General features: G+C 38.5%; 1 protein-coding gene and 1 pseudogene across 1 annotated transcript in view; one reads left to right on the forward strand and one right to left on the reverse strand.

Moving 5' to 3' along the window:
- QKI (QKI, KH domain containing RNA binding) overlaps positions 1–12,733 on the forward strand; it is a 106,027-nt gene that overhangs the window by 40,162 nt on the left and 53,132 nt on the right. The window lies entirely within an intron of this gene.
- On the reverse strand, positions 7,241–7,356 carry LOC112482325 (annotated as a pseudogene).

The raw sequence follows: 12,733 nt of genomic DNA on the forward strand, positions 1-12,733 counted from the left end.
GCGGTAAGGCTGCAGCACACTGAGCCCTTGGTGCGGTCGGGGTGCTGCTGTTGTCGTCCCGTGCGCATCACCCCACGTCATCCTCAGACAGCGCCGTGAGATGGCTGCACTTGCTTTTCCAGTTCCACGCGTGGGGAGCCGGAGGCGCGGGGAGGTTACCCATGCTCCGTCGGTGGCTGGAGTTGAGCTGACTCCCGCCCGGCTGCTTGAGGGCATGAGCCGATCGTCTTATTTCTGGATTCCTTATTTCCGCTCTTACTGTCTTCCTCCAGCCTGCAGAGCGTTTTCACGTTCTCAGTGAGAGTCACATCTCCTCTGTGACCAGCAAGGCTCGTCTTCAGCTTGCAGCTCTGGGACTGAGCTTCCGCCTGGCCGGCCCCGAGGGCGCTAACGCCGGGCTTTGCTAGTGCCTTGGCCCGGAACACTCTTCCCCTAGGGTCTGTTTAACTGGATCCCTCCTTTCTTCCAGGTTTCCCTTCAATCTCTCTTTCCGGAGAGACCGTCCATAACCACTGCGCCACCAGATAGCACGCCCTCACCTCACTGCCACTCACCCTAGTGCGCCTGCGCTTTTCTGGCTCCCTCATCGCCTCTGGCGCACTGTACGTGGTCACTAGTCCCCCCTCGCGAGTGTCTGGCGCTGGATGACAGCAGCGTGCCGTGGGGCAGGGATCCTCAATGACAGCTGTAAATTCCTGCCACGTGGTTGGGGCCCAGCAAGTGTGTGCCGGAGGGAAGGAATGTTTTATCTTTTAATTTTGCTTATAATTATTTTATATGCAGAAAAATCAACTAAGTCAAACTGTATTTTATTGTGGTTTTCTCGATTCTGTCTTTAGCGTCAGGCTCACAGGCTTTTCCAGTGCCCAGTAGTTTATATAGATATTTGTTATTTTCCATTATTATGGTTTTAATTATTCAGTTAAATCTTACATCATTTTACAAATTACCTCATTCTGTAAGGTAATATGGGAAAGTTCATTCTTAATTATTTTGCTTTTTAAAATGTAAAATTTGAATTCGGAATTCTTAATTTAGAAGCCGGTTTTTAAGCTACGCGCATGCGTGGTGACTTGGTTCTGGAGGCATTAGCTCCTGCTCCGCAGGGAAGATTCGCGGGCAGCGCGTTTTATTTTGCCTAGATATGCTACATTTCTTATTTAATAACCCAGGAAAAAAGATAGCAAATAATTTTTTTTAATCTACATCCATCCTTCAATTTATGTGGTATTTTTTATGCGTAGTAAATACTCCCCCCGCCCCCGTTTATGTGGGCTTTTTTATATGCGGTTTCCATTTACGCGGTTACGCCATTTTTATGTGGTCCTTTCTTTTTCGTTTCCATTGTTGATGATTACTCTTTTTAAAAATCAGCAACGTGCGAAGAGCTAATTTTTACTAACGCCCAGTTGTTAATGATCTTCCCGGTCACTGGATGGCAAAAGCATGGGTGACTACTGATGTTTTTTGGAATTGGTTTTACAGACATTTTGCTGTAGAAGCCAAAAATTATATGAAGGAAAAATATCTTCCTTTTAAAATACTTTTAGATAATGCACCTGGTCATCCACACAATTTAGAACGTCCAAATATAAAAGTATATTTGCCACCAAATACAATTTCCTTGATCCAACCTTTAGATGAAGACATTTCTACCTTTAAGATTAATTATATTAAATGGAGTTTTAATGATTTTTTAATAAACTTGAAGATAATGAATCACCTGCAGTTACAGAAGCCTGGAATAAATACACAATTTGAAGTCGTATCAAGAATATTGCTTTAGATTTGAGTGATCTAAAGCCATCAACTTTAGATGCTTGCTGGAAAGCAATATGGCCAGAAGTGGTTGTTCTAGGGAATGTAGTCCCAACAACTGAAGAGGGATTAATGGGCGTTATTCATTTATTAAATAAATTTCAAGAAGAAGGATCTGACACTTTGAATGTAGACTATATTAATGAATGACTCAACCATGAATTAATTGATAATGAATTAATTCACTTAATATCTGAAGCCCATCCTGCCAAGGAATACAGCAGTGATCTTGAACCAGTTTCATTCACTGCGGAAAATATTTATAAAGCTCTTCAACTGGAAACTGCAATTCTAGATAGTGATCCAAACATCCAAAAAGCCTTAAAAAGAGATTGATTCCTTTAGATTATAGTAAAGACACCAATAGTGAATAAAGTTTATTTTGGTTTTTTGAATTTCATTAGCATTTTTTTGTGAAAATACGTGAAATATTTTTATGTCTTACATTGGCCTATTTGAGTTTGTGTGTGTGTGTGTGTGTGTGTGTGTGTGTGTGTGTGTGTGTATGTGCGCGCGTGGGCACGCTGCTGGACTCTTACCTGGTTTTCTTCCACGTACAAAAAAGATGCGTGGAACAAATAATTCACGTAAATCGAGAGACGGGTGTATAGTGTGTCTAAATCATGTTACCTTCATGTTTTGATAGCACGCTAAGTGTTTCTTCTCAGTACAGTTCTTGAAAGGGTGATAGTAAATTTCAGTTTGCCTGGGAAGGTTTTAGCTACACTTACTGTCCAGGTGTAATTATTAATAGTCTGTCCATTCACTTTCATAGTGACCTGGTGTGGATGACATTTGGCATTGTTTTGGTGTTTATTCAACTTTCTTCTAGAAAACAACATCATTATTAAATCTACTTTTGTATCGGCTGTCATGCGATTTGTTATGGAATGATACTATGGACCTAGGAAATTTTTGATATGAAATTAAAATGTTACCTTTATGTTTGTTTTAAAGTGCTGCTGCTCTTAAAATGAGAACTCATGTTTGTATACTTGGAAGAAAATATGTTATGGAAAAATGTGTATATCAGAGAAACATTCTGTCCTCTGGTACTTAATGTCTTGCTTGTTTATAGGATTTGATTTATGTTCTTTATTAGTTTGCTCTTTACCAGCGGCCACTGGTAAAGAAAAAAATACTTGGGACTTTTATCCACATTCACCTACATATATGATTTTTTTGGACCAATTTGCAGTAGATAGGCCAAACCTCATCTGGACACAGCAAGTGAATTTTATTGGTAATGAAGCTGTGAATACTGTCGGAGGCTCATCGTCTTTGTGGGATTCGCCTTTGATGAAATGATTAGATAAAAAGGGGAAACACTTCATCAGGCTGGCAGAGAAGACCAGGTTCCATTTGGACGGTGTGCCAGGCTTGATCAAAAAGGCTCTGAGGCAGTGGCAGTGACGTTGCTGCGCCCAAACGTGTGGTCTTGCGTCCTCGGCGTCACGACAGTGCACCTTTCATTCAACCTTAAATGGCCAATTATACACACATTTATCTCTGTCATACAGTGTTCTTTTTTTAATATCTTCTATGTTTTCAGTCCCATCTCAGCACCTTCTAAAAAATCAGGCCATTCTTATTGTCCCCATGTGTTTATTCACATGCTTTTTCCACTTAGAATATTTCTTCTACCTTTCAGAGTTTATTAAATAATTTAGTAAGTTTTTTTTTTTTTCTTTTGATTTCCTTACTCTGGGCAAGACACAAAGATTGGAGGTTGTTCTCATGAAGCTTAGAGAGAAAGACAGAAAATAGGTAAGTAAACAGGACAATTTTAGATAGCGATAAGTACCATGAAAAGAGTAACATGAGGCGATGTGATAAGTGGGACCAGTGTGGAGAGCTTTTAACTAGGCTAAGGAAGGGCCGCGTGAGGTGACATCTAATCGGGGGACAAGGAGATCGACGTGGGAAGCTTGGAAGGCTGAATATTTCCGGGTGAAACGAGCAAGCGCAAAGGTGCCCGGATAGGAATGAGATGGAACTGTCCGAGGATGGCAGGTCGTCACTGTGGGAGGGGAAGGGCGGGGAGCAACGCGGGGGAGGCGTGTGTCCACGTCCCTCCGCCCGAGAAGAAGTTGGGCCCGGGAAGAAGTCGGGCTTTCTGAAGAGCCGCTGAAGGCGGCGGCGGGTTTTAATCAGGAGTGGCGTGATCATGATTTCAGAGGATCGTCTCAGAGAGCTTCGAGCACGGATTCTAAAAGGGCGCGTGCGGGCACGTGACGGAGAGTTGCGGGGGGCGCTGCGCGAGCAGGTGCGCGCCTTCCTGGGTGCGGGGGGCGGTGTGGGCTGGGGACCTCCTGGAAGGTTCCTGCGGCTTCCTTCCGCCTCACCGGCCCCCTCTGCCCAGTGTCCAGGCTCCGCCTCTCTGCACGGGCAGCTTCATCCTGAACCCCAGGGTGGTTCCCCTTTCCTTTCCCAGCGCGCGTTCCCCGAGAGCAGTAACTTCTATTTCCGATTCATTTAATCAAGCGCGGACATAATTGGTGCCCGTTAAAAAGTTAGGTTCTTTTTCCACAGATTTTTAGTCAGCCCGTTTCTTGAATTTTCTTAAGTACAGGGGATCAAATAAATAATGCAGAAGAAACACTTGAAAATTTTACCTAAACAACTGACACATGAATTTCAAAAAAGAAAAAGCCAGCTGGAACGTTCTAAGTTAATTGAATAAGACTTGAGGTTTAGAAGCAAAGTTGAAATTTAAAACCTAAAAGTGAAGTTAATTGCCAGGGTGCAGACAGTATGAGCGCATTTTGTGAGAACTCGGTGGCCATGTCTGTGGAGTCACCCCGCAGACAGAGGTCACAGTTTTGATCTTCTCCAGTGCGCATGTTTTTACCTGCCTCCTCTCCGGAGTGTGCATTCTTCACGCTAACACCTGCAAATAGCTTATAAAACAAACGCATCAAGATGAAAAGTGTTTCTCAAGCAAATGGTTGGAATATTTAGGAATACTTAGCAATATTTTATGTTACTCCTAGGTAGCATTTAATAGAAAGTTTTAACCTGTATATTTAAAAAAAAAAAAATTAAAAGAAATTTCTTGGCACGTCTTGAAGTAACCCTAAACAATGTGAATTAGGGTGTGTTCTTTCCTTTGGCCACTTACCATGCCTCCCCACCGTGCACACATATACACCCGAACTAGGTTGACGAGAGATTTGTTCCGAGGATGTATTTTAAATGTTTTTAACATTTAAGAAAATCCAAGGCGTTTGAGGCAGAGATGCTTTTTAGACAATAGTTGTTTAATGAGCTGCTTGTATATACAAGAGAAGAGAATGGGCCTGATTGCTCACAATCTGATGTTTGAAAAAGTATTTTTCCGGATCTTATTCATTTGCATATCTAATTGCTATGTAATCAAAACTAAGTGAACTCTAACTACTTGAAACTAAAATGAAAGGCAATCATCTGTACCGGGAGGAGGGGAAACCCCTTCCCAGGCAGGCCAGCCTGAATATTAGCGTGATAGTCTTCTTGTGTTTAATTATAGGTGTCTGACTGAGCTGGAAATGTATGCTTGTGTAATAAGGAGGTGAATGTGACCCCGAAACACCAGCCTGGCTTTGTGGTAACCGAGCGCTGCCTCTGAGGGAAGTTAGCATTCATCGTGTATTTTGGTGATAAGGGATTGTGCCAGAAAGGCTGTTAATTACCTGCTTTGTTTGATATGAAAAGTAGCAGTTCCACAGTTCTCTGCCTACCAGTGACAGCACTCAATTAAAACGTGTTTTACGCAGCTATAATGGCCTTGTTTATCTGTTGGGAAGACATGAGGTGAAGAAAATTAACTTGACTTTTTCCAGCTGTTTGTTGTCAGCTTTGTTTTTGGTAAATCTTCTGAGAATAGAAAACTACCCCAAGATGTGCCCTTTATGCTTTTATAGACTTAAAATTTTTATTTTATTATTTCTCGCCGCCTCGTAGAGTTATTAACTTAAGAGAGGTATTTTTAATATTCTGAAATGTCATTTGAAAGTTTTGTAGCCACTGATTAACAGCGTTTTAGGCTAATTAAAGCTCTTTTTATATTTTACACTTCTGAACTTAAACATCTAACATAAGTTTAAAACTCTTTTTAGTTTTCTTACTGTCAAATCAGTAAGTTACCTGTGAGTTTGTTCACCTTTCTAATTTGGGGCTTTAATCTGTGTAATTTGGGTAATTGAATAATGAGCAAGAACTAGTGTAGGGAGATAATAGGTAATGTGTGTAACGGGTATAAAAGCATGTAGCCATTTTATGTGCTGTTTGATACTGCTCTGCTCAGTGCCAGTTCTTTTAATGCCTGTCTCTGCAATAGTTTCCTTTTAAAATGTATTTATAAATGTATTACAGTAAACTGCCAGTATGCATGTTTGTCTGTGCTCTGACCGCTGTCATGCACTCTCAGCCAGTGAATGCTAGTACGTAGAGTGGACCCCCCCCCCCACACACGCACGCACACACACACACACACACTTCTCAGTGTGCATAGCGCAGCACGGCACGGTACTCCCAGCCAGCTGACTGTTCTACACTGTGTGTGGTTTACTCTGCTCTCCCAGCCATTTGTTTTTTGTCCTTGGAATTAATTTTGACCTACAATACATGCCCGAAAGAGATGTAAGTTGTAGTTTTGAATAGTATACTGCATGAGAAAAATGAGAGTTTTAATGAGAGTTCTGGGTATCTTCAGGAAAGAAAACTAACAGGCTAACGGTCAGCAGCCTGTATGTATGAGACGTAGGAGAAATGACTAAAGATGGCTGGTAGAAACAGGATTTGGAAAGTACTGAATCATTATTAGTCAAAATGGGAGAGGTGGAGAAATATTTTCAGTATTTTAATAGATAGAATATATAAATTAAGCAATCTACTTTGCTATCACAGTTAGCCTTTATAGAATTGAGTCAGAAAAGATTTATTATATTTTAAAAAAAAACCTTGCACAGCTAAGCTCTTAAAATTTTGAATAATTTTTGCAGTCATTTCCCAAATATTTTATTTATGTTATTTACTGTTAAGGTTTGTGGAAGTTTACAGTAGGCAGTATTTATGTTATTTATGTTATTTACTGTTAAGGTATGTGGAAGTTTACAGTAGGCAGTATTGGTATATAGCAATTTCTTAAGTTTTATTTTGGAGATACAAGGTTGGCTAAGTTGGGATTATTTAGTGGAATACTAATCAAATACTAATCTTTGTGAATTTTTGGGAGGCAGTTGGAAAATACTTTTGTAACTTACTAAGCTTAAATATATAAATCTAAAGGTGTTTCATGATCCTTTGAACTCTGACATGAGAGAGCAGATTCAGCCTGGGATCAGGGTTAAGGTAAAGGATTCAAGATTGGACAATACAAAATATTAAGCACTTAGGTGAAACTTTATGATTTTTTAAAAAAATTTATTATTATTATTATTTATGCCTACAGCACCTGGTCTTCCTAGGTGGTCTCCCATCCAAGTACTAACCAGGCCCGACCCTGCTTAGCTTCTGAGATCAGACATCGAGCTTGTTCAGGGTGGCATGACCGTAGACCATGGACTGTGCCTCCACAGGGGCACGAACTCAGGACCTTCTGCATGTAAAGCAGATGTGCTAACCACTACACTATGGAACCACATCCAAAACTTCATGATTTCTTTAAGAACTCTTGATATTCATACCTTCTTAAAGATTTTGTGCTTAAAAAGGAACTTCAGTATATTTTGAATTTAATAGAAAAAGATGATAATTCTGTTTATAGTAAACTTTGAAATTTATATTGTCATTGTCATTTTAAATGTAACTTTCATACATAAATTCACTAATGTTTCCTCCCCTTTTAAAAAGCTTATTACTTCTGAATCCAAACACTCTTAAGCTTCATTCAAAAACACTGCTTATTTTTGGCCTTCTCAAAATTCCGTTTCCTACTAGTTTGGGGAGGAAAAGTTTTATAATTTAATAAACTTCATTAAGTGAGAAAAAGTTATCAGAAAGATTTCAGTTTTTCTTGTGAGGTTTTCCCCAATTTAGTCGACATTTCTCTTGGTCTGGTTACATAATCTACTTGAAGTGTTATTTTATAAAAATATGTAATGAGGATTCAGTAAAATCTGAGCACATGAGTGTTTTATGGTTAAAGAAAACCCTAAACCTTTTGAAGGACTTCTTATAGTCACAAGAAATTTCATTCTACAAATGAGGACCAGTACCCTCTTAAATCACATCATTTGTGTCTTCTACAAAATTTCCAAATGCCCAATCTATGTTTTGGATCTTATTAGGCTCTTTCACATTCTTTTCCAAGCAAGGACCAAAGTGGAAAACTCTCTCAGTCCTGGGACGATTAAGGTCTGGATGGCCAGGAAATTGACTCTGAGCGTTGGAGCCAATTTCACAGAAATAAACTGGGCTTTGGGGTGGGCTATGCCAACTATGAATGAGGCTAAAAGCTGTAATTGCCACCTAGGAACTGTTCCCAGGTGGCAGGAAGAACAAGAGATAGTGTGGTAACTAGAACCAGGGCCATACTGCTTGCCGATTTGAATGTGGTTTCATCACTATCCCTCTGGAAAAATGAGCTTTGACATAGGAACTCGAGGCCTTTTATTTCCAGTACCGAATGAATAAATTCCTATCTGACCTGCAGAAAACAGCTCTAAAATGTGTGTATAGTTCAAGGCTACTACAAGGCGCACAGCACTGGGGAATGAAGACAGGCAGAGCTGGGACAGAGTTAGCTCTTGGAGGAGGGAAGTTTATGCAGTGAGTATTTGTTTGCCTGGCTTTTAGCCTGGGGTCAAGTACAGTCAGTGGCACTAATTCCAACCTTGGGGAAATCCCTGTTGTTGGAGAAAGTGGAATCCAGGAAGGAAAAGAGACAGAAAGGATCCCCAGATTCCGACCCCTGAATCCCACACGCAGCACCGACTTAAAGGACCTTAACTGCAAATCTGAAGTGAGACCAGACCTGGCAGTCGGGAATCAAAGTTCTCAGTTCTGAACTGAATCAAGAAAGTTCCTACTAACATAAAAATAAACCTTTAGAAGAAGACAGAATTTGGAATCAGCATACACTTTTAAAAGCAAAACCTGAAAAGAAAAGCAACTCATACCAACCTCCAGATGTTGGAACTAACAAGACAGGTATTTTAGCTGTGATAATGATTCTCATAAAGGAAGACAAAATACAAATAGAAAATTCTAGCAGAGAAGTAGAAACAATAAAAGAAGACCAAATGGAAGTTTTATAACTGAAAATAAAATACCTGAAATGAAAATTTTACTGGATGACTTTAACTGCTAAGGAAGGGATATGCAGATTTGAAGACAGAGCAGTAGAAACTATCCATTGTAAATAACAGGAAGAGGAACAAAATAGAGGTAACAGAATAGCATATAAAATGATCTAATGTGTACTTAGAGACCCAGAAAGAAGAAAGAGCAAATGAGACAGAAAAGTACTTGAAGTAATAGCATAGAATCTCAGATTTGTTGGAAGATATAAATTTACAGATTCAAGATGCTTATCACACAACAATCAAAACAAACACAAAGGAGGCCACACTGTGGTACATTAGAGTAAAAAGAGCTGGTCTTGAAAGCAGCAAGAGAAAAAAATGACATGTTATGTATAGAGGAACAATGATGCCATTAAAGGCCGACTTATCAAAGTAGGGAGGCCAGAAGAAAGTAAAATACCTTTTAAATGCTAGAACAAAAAATTGTCGACATGAATTCTGTAACTATTGAAAATATCTTCAAAATGAAGATGAAATAAAGCCATTTTGAAATGAAAGATAACTAAGAGTATTCATTACCAGCAGACCTGCATAGCAGAAACGCTAAAGGGGAGTTGTTCAGGGTAAAGAGAAATGAGAGCAGATACAAAGCTGGTGTCTAGAAACGATGAACACCAGGAATGGTAAGTTCTCTGGGTAAATAGAAAAGACGGTGTGCTTGGGGAGTCTTTTTTCTGTCTTAATTTCTTTGTATTATAGAGTGTATGGGGGCGGGGGCATCATCCTGTGGAGTTTTTAACCTATGTGTGTATAATTATGGACCTGTATGGTTACTACATATTATGTGAAGTAGTAAAATATTAATTGTAAGTACACCTTGAAAAGTTAAAGATTTATATTTTTAATCACTAGACCAACCACTCAAAATAATGCAAAGGAGCAAAGGTACAAAAACACTAAGGAAAATAAAGCGAAATTATAAGGTATGTTCAAATAGTGTATTTTAAAAAGTTGGGAAGGGAAGAAGAGGAACAGAAGCAGGTTACAGATAGAAAGCTAATGATAAAGCTGGTAGAGCCACAACTGATCTATATCAGTAATTGCATTAAATAGCAGTAGAGGAACACTCCAGTGAAAAAGCAGAGATTGTCACATGGGTTTAAAAACCAAAAAGGCTCAGCTATATACTATGAGGTGTATAACCTATAGTTAACTTTAAATTTTCCCAACAGAAAATTTAAAGAGAAAGGTAAAGGTAGGTTGAAAGTAAATAGATGGAAAAAGTTATATCAAGAAAACAGTAAGCAGAAGGTTGGAATAACATAAAATAGATTTCAGGAGTTAAAAACAAGCCAAGGCAGTCACTGTTTTTATTCCAGTTTGTACTCAGGTAAAGGGGATATAATGATACAGGTCAATTTAGCAGGAAAATGTAACAATCGCAAATGTCCACTTAATACAGTCACTTAATAATATAGTCCTTACTTCATGACATAAGAATTGACTAAAATGCAGAAATAGACAATTTCACAATCAGAGTGAGATTTTAACAACTTTTTCAACAGTTGATAAATTGAGATCAAAAATCATCGAAGACTTAGAAGATCTGAACATTATCTGCCACCTTGACCTCTTTGGTGTTTATAAAATATTATACCTGACAAGTTCACATTCTTTTCAAGTACACATGGGATATTCACCAGAATAAAACACATGCTAAGCCCATATATAGAGTATGAGCTCTGACCAAAATGGAGTTAAACCCCCAAATATGTGGAATTTGAACAACACACTTCTATGTAATCTATTGGTCAGGAGACGTCACAAGAGAAATCGGAAAGTATTTTAACTGATGATAATGAAAATATAACATAAAAGTTGTGAGATGAAGGTAAAGCAGTGTTTATAGGAAATTTGTACCTATAAATATTTATGTTAAAAAACTTTAATTTTCTAACAAATTAAAATTTAAAAAAAATTAAAGGCAAACAAAACCCAAGATAACTAGAAGAAAATAATTAAAATAACAGAAATTACTGAAATAAAAAATGAATAAGTAGAGAAAAACAATGAAACTCAAGTGTTTTTTTAAAAAGATTTTTAAATCGGATATAGCTATAGCTAGACTGATCTACAGTAAATGAGAGAAGCCAGTGCTAGTATCTGTAATAAAATAGGGCACAGCACTACAGATCCTACAGACACTAAAAGTCTTTTAAGGAAATATTATGAGCAATTTAAAGCCAATGAATTTGAAAACCTAGATGAAAAGTTTTTGAAAAACATAAATTATTACCAAGAAGTAACAGACCTTGCACCCGTATTAATTAAAGAAGCTGAATATGTAATTAAAAATTACCCCACAAAGGAAAGGTAAAGCCTAGATGGCCACATTAATAGTGTGAAATAGTGTGAATCTTATATAAAGTCATTTATAAAAGGTATGGAATGGGATACTTCACCTTATTACCATAAACTGATAATTACAAGCATTACTGTGATACCACCAGAAAATAGAATCAGTTGTCTTACAGATTCAGAACATTCTTAATAAAATTTTAGGAAATCGAATCCAGTGACAATATAAAAAGGATACTATGTCAATACCTAATAGGGTATATCTTGGTAATGCAAAGTTAGTTTAACATCTGCATTTAATCAGTGTAATTTATCATACCCACAGCATAAAGGTTAAAAAAAAACTATGATTATTTCAGTAGATATATAAAAAGTATTGGACAATATTTTATTATATAGAAGTGTGTTGTTCACTTTCATGATAAAACAAACCAGCAAACTAAGACTGTTAGAAGGAGACTTCGTCAGTTTCATCTCTGAAAATACCTATTCAATAATGCATCACTTAATGACGGTGATACGCTCTGAGAAGTGGTCGTTAAGCAATTTTGTTGACGTGCGAGCATCATAGGGTGTACTAACACAAACCTAGGTAGTACAGCCTACTGCACACCTAGGTCATGTGGTATACCACCGGCACACGTATGGTCCGTCATTGACTAAAGCATGTTACGCAGCACTTGACTGTGTGACGTGCTGTTCATCAGTGAAAGGCTCAGTGTGTTTCTCCTGAGGTGAACAAACCAAGGATGGGGTGAAGGGTTAAAGAAGTACAAATTAGTAGTTGGTAGTTGGTTACAAGGATGGGGAGCACGGCATAAGGAATGCAGTTAGCATTAATATGATGGCTGGGTGGAGGGCTAGGGGAGGGAGGGAGCAATTGGTGGGATAGTTTTATGAACTATATAGATGTCTAACCAATGTACTGTATATTTGAAAGTAAATAAATTTAAAAAAAAAGATGTCTAATTTCTAAAACTGTTAAGCGCTTTAAATATTGAGTACTTGACATTGAGGACAGACATAGGTAATTAGCTACTAATCTAGCAATTGATAATAAGTGCCCAAAGGTTTTCGCTTCTTTTTCTCTCTCTCAAAGCTGTCACCTCATTGTGATGTAATCTGTTCAGTTCTGTGGGAAATTATGTTCAAAGACTACCCTCTCCCGATTGAATGCAATTGCATTCTGAAACGTCAGGGCGAACGTAAGCTTACTGTCTGTCTGGGTTTTAATGTCTCTCCTTAAGAGTGCAGACCAAAGGAAGTTGAACACGGCTGCACACACAGTGCACACACGTACGTTCCACTCTGTCCGTGTTGCTTGCAGCTCA

The sequence above is a fragment of the Pteropus alecto genome, unplaced genomic scaffold (genome assembly GCF_000325575.1).
Source record: "Pteropus alecto unplaced genomic scaffold, ASM32557v1 scaffold195, whole genome shotgun sequence".
Lineage (NCBI taxonomy): Eukaryota > Metazoa > Chordata > Mammalia > Chiroptera > Pteropodidae > Pteropus > Pteropus alecto.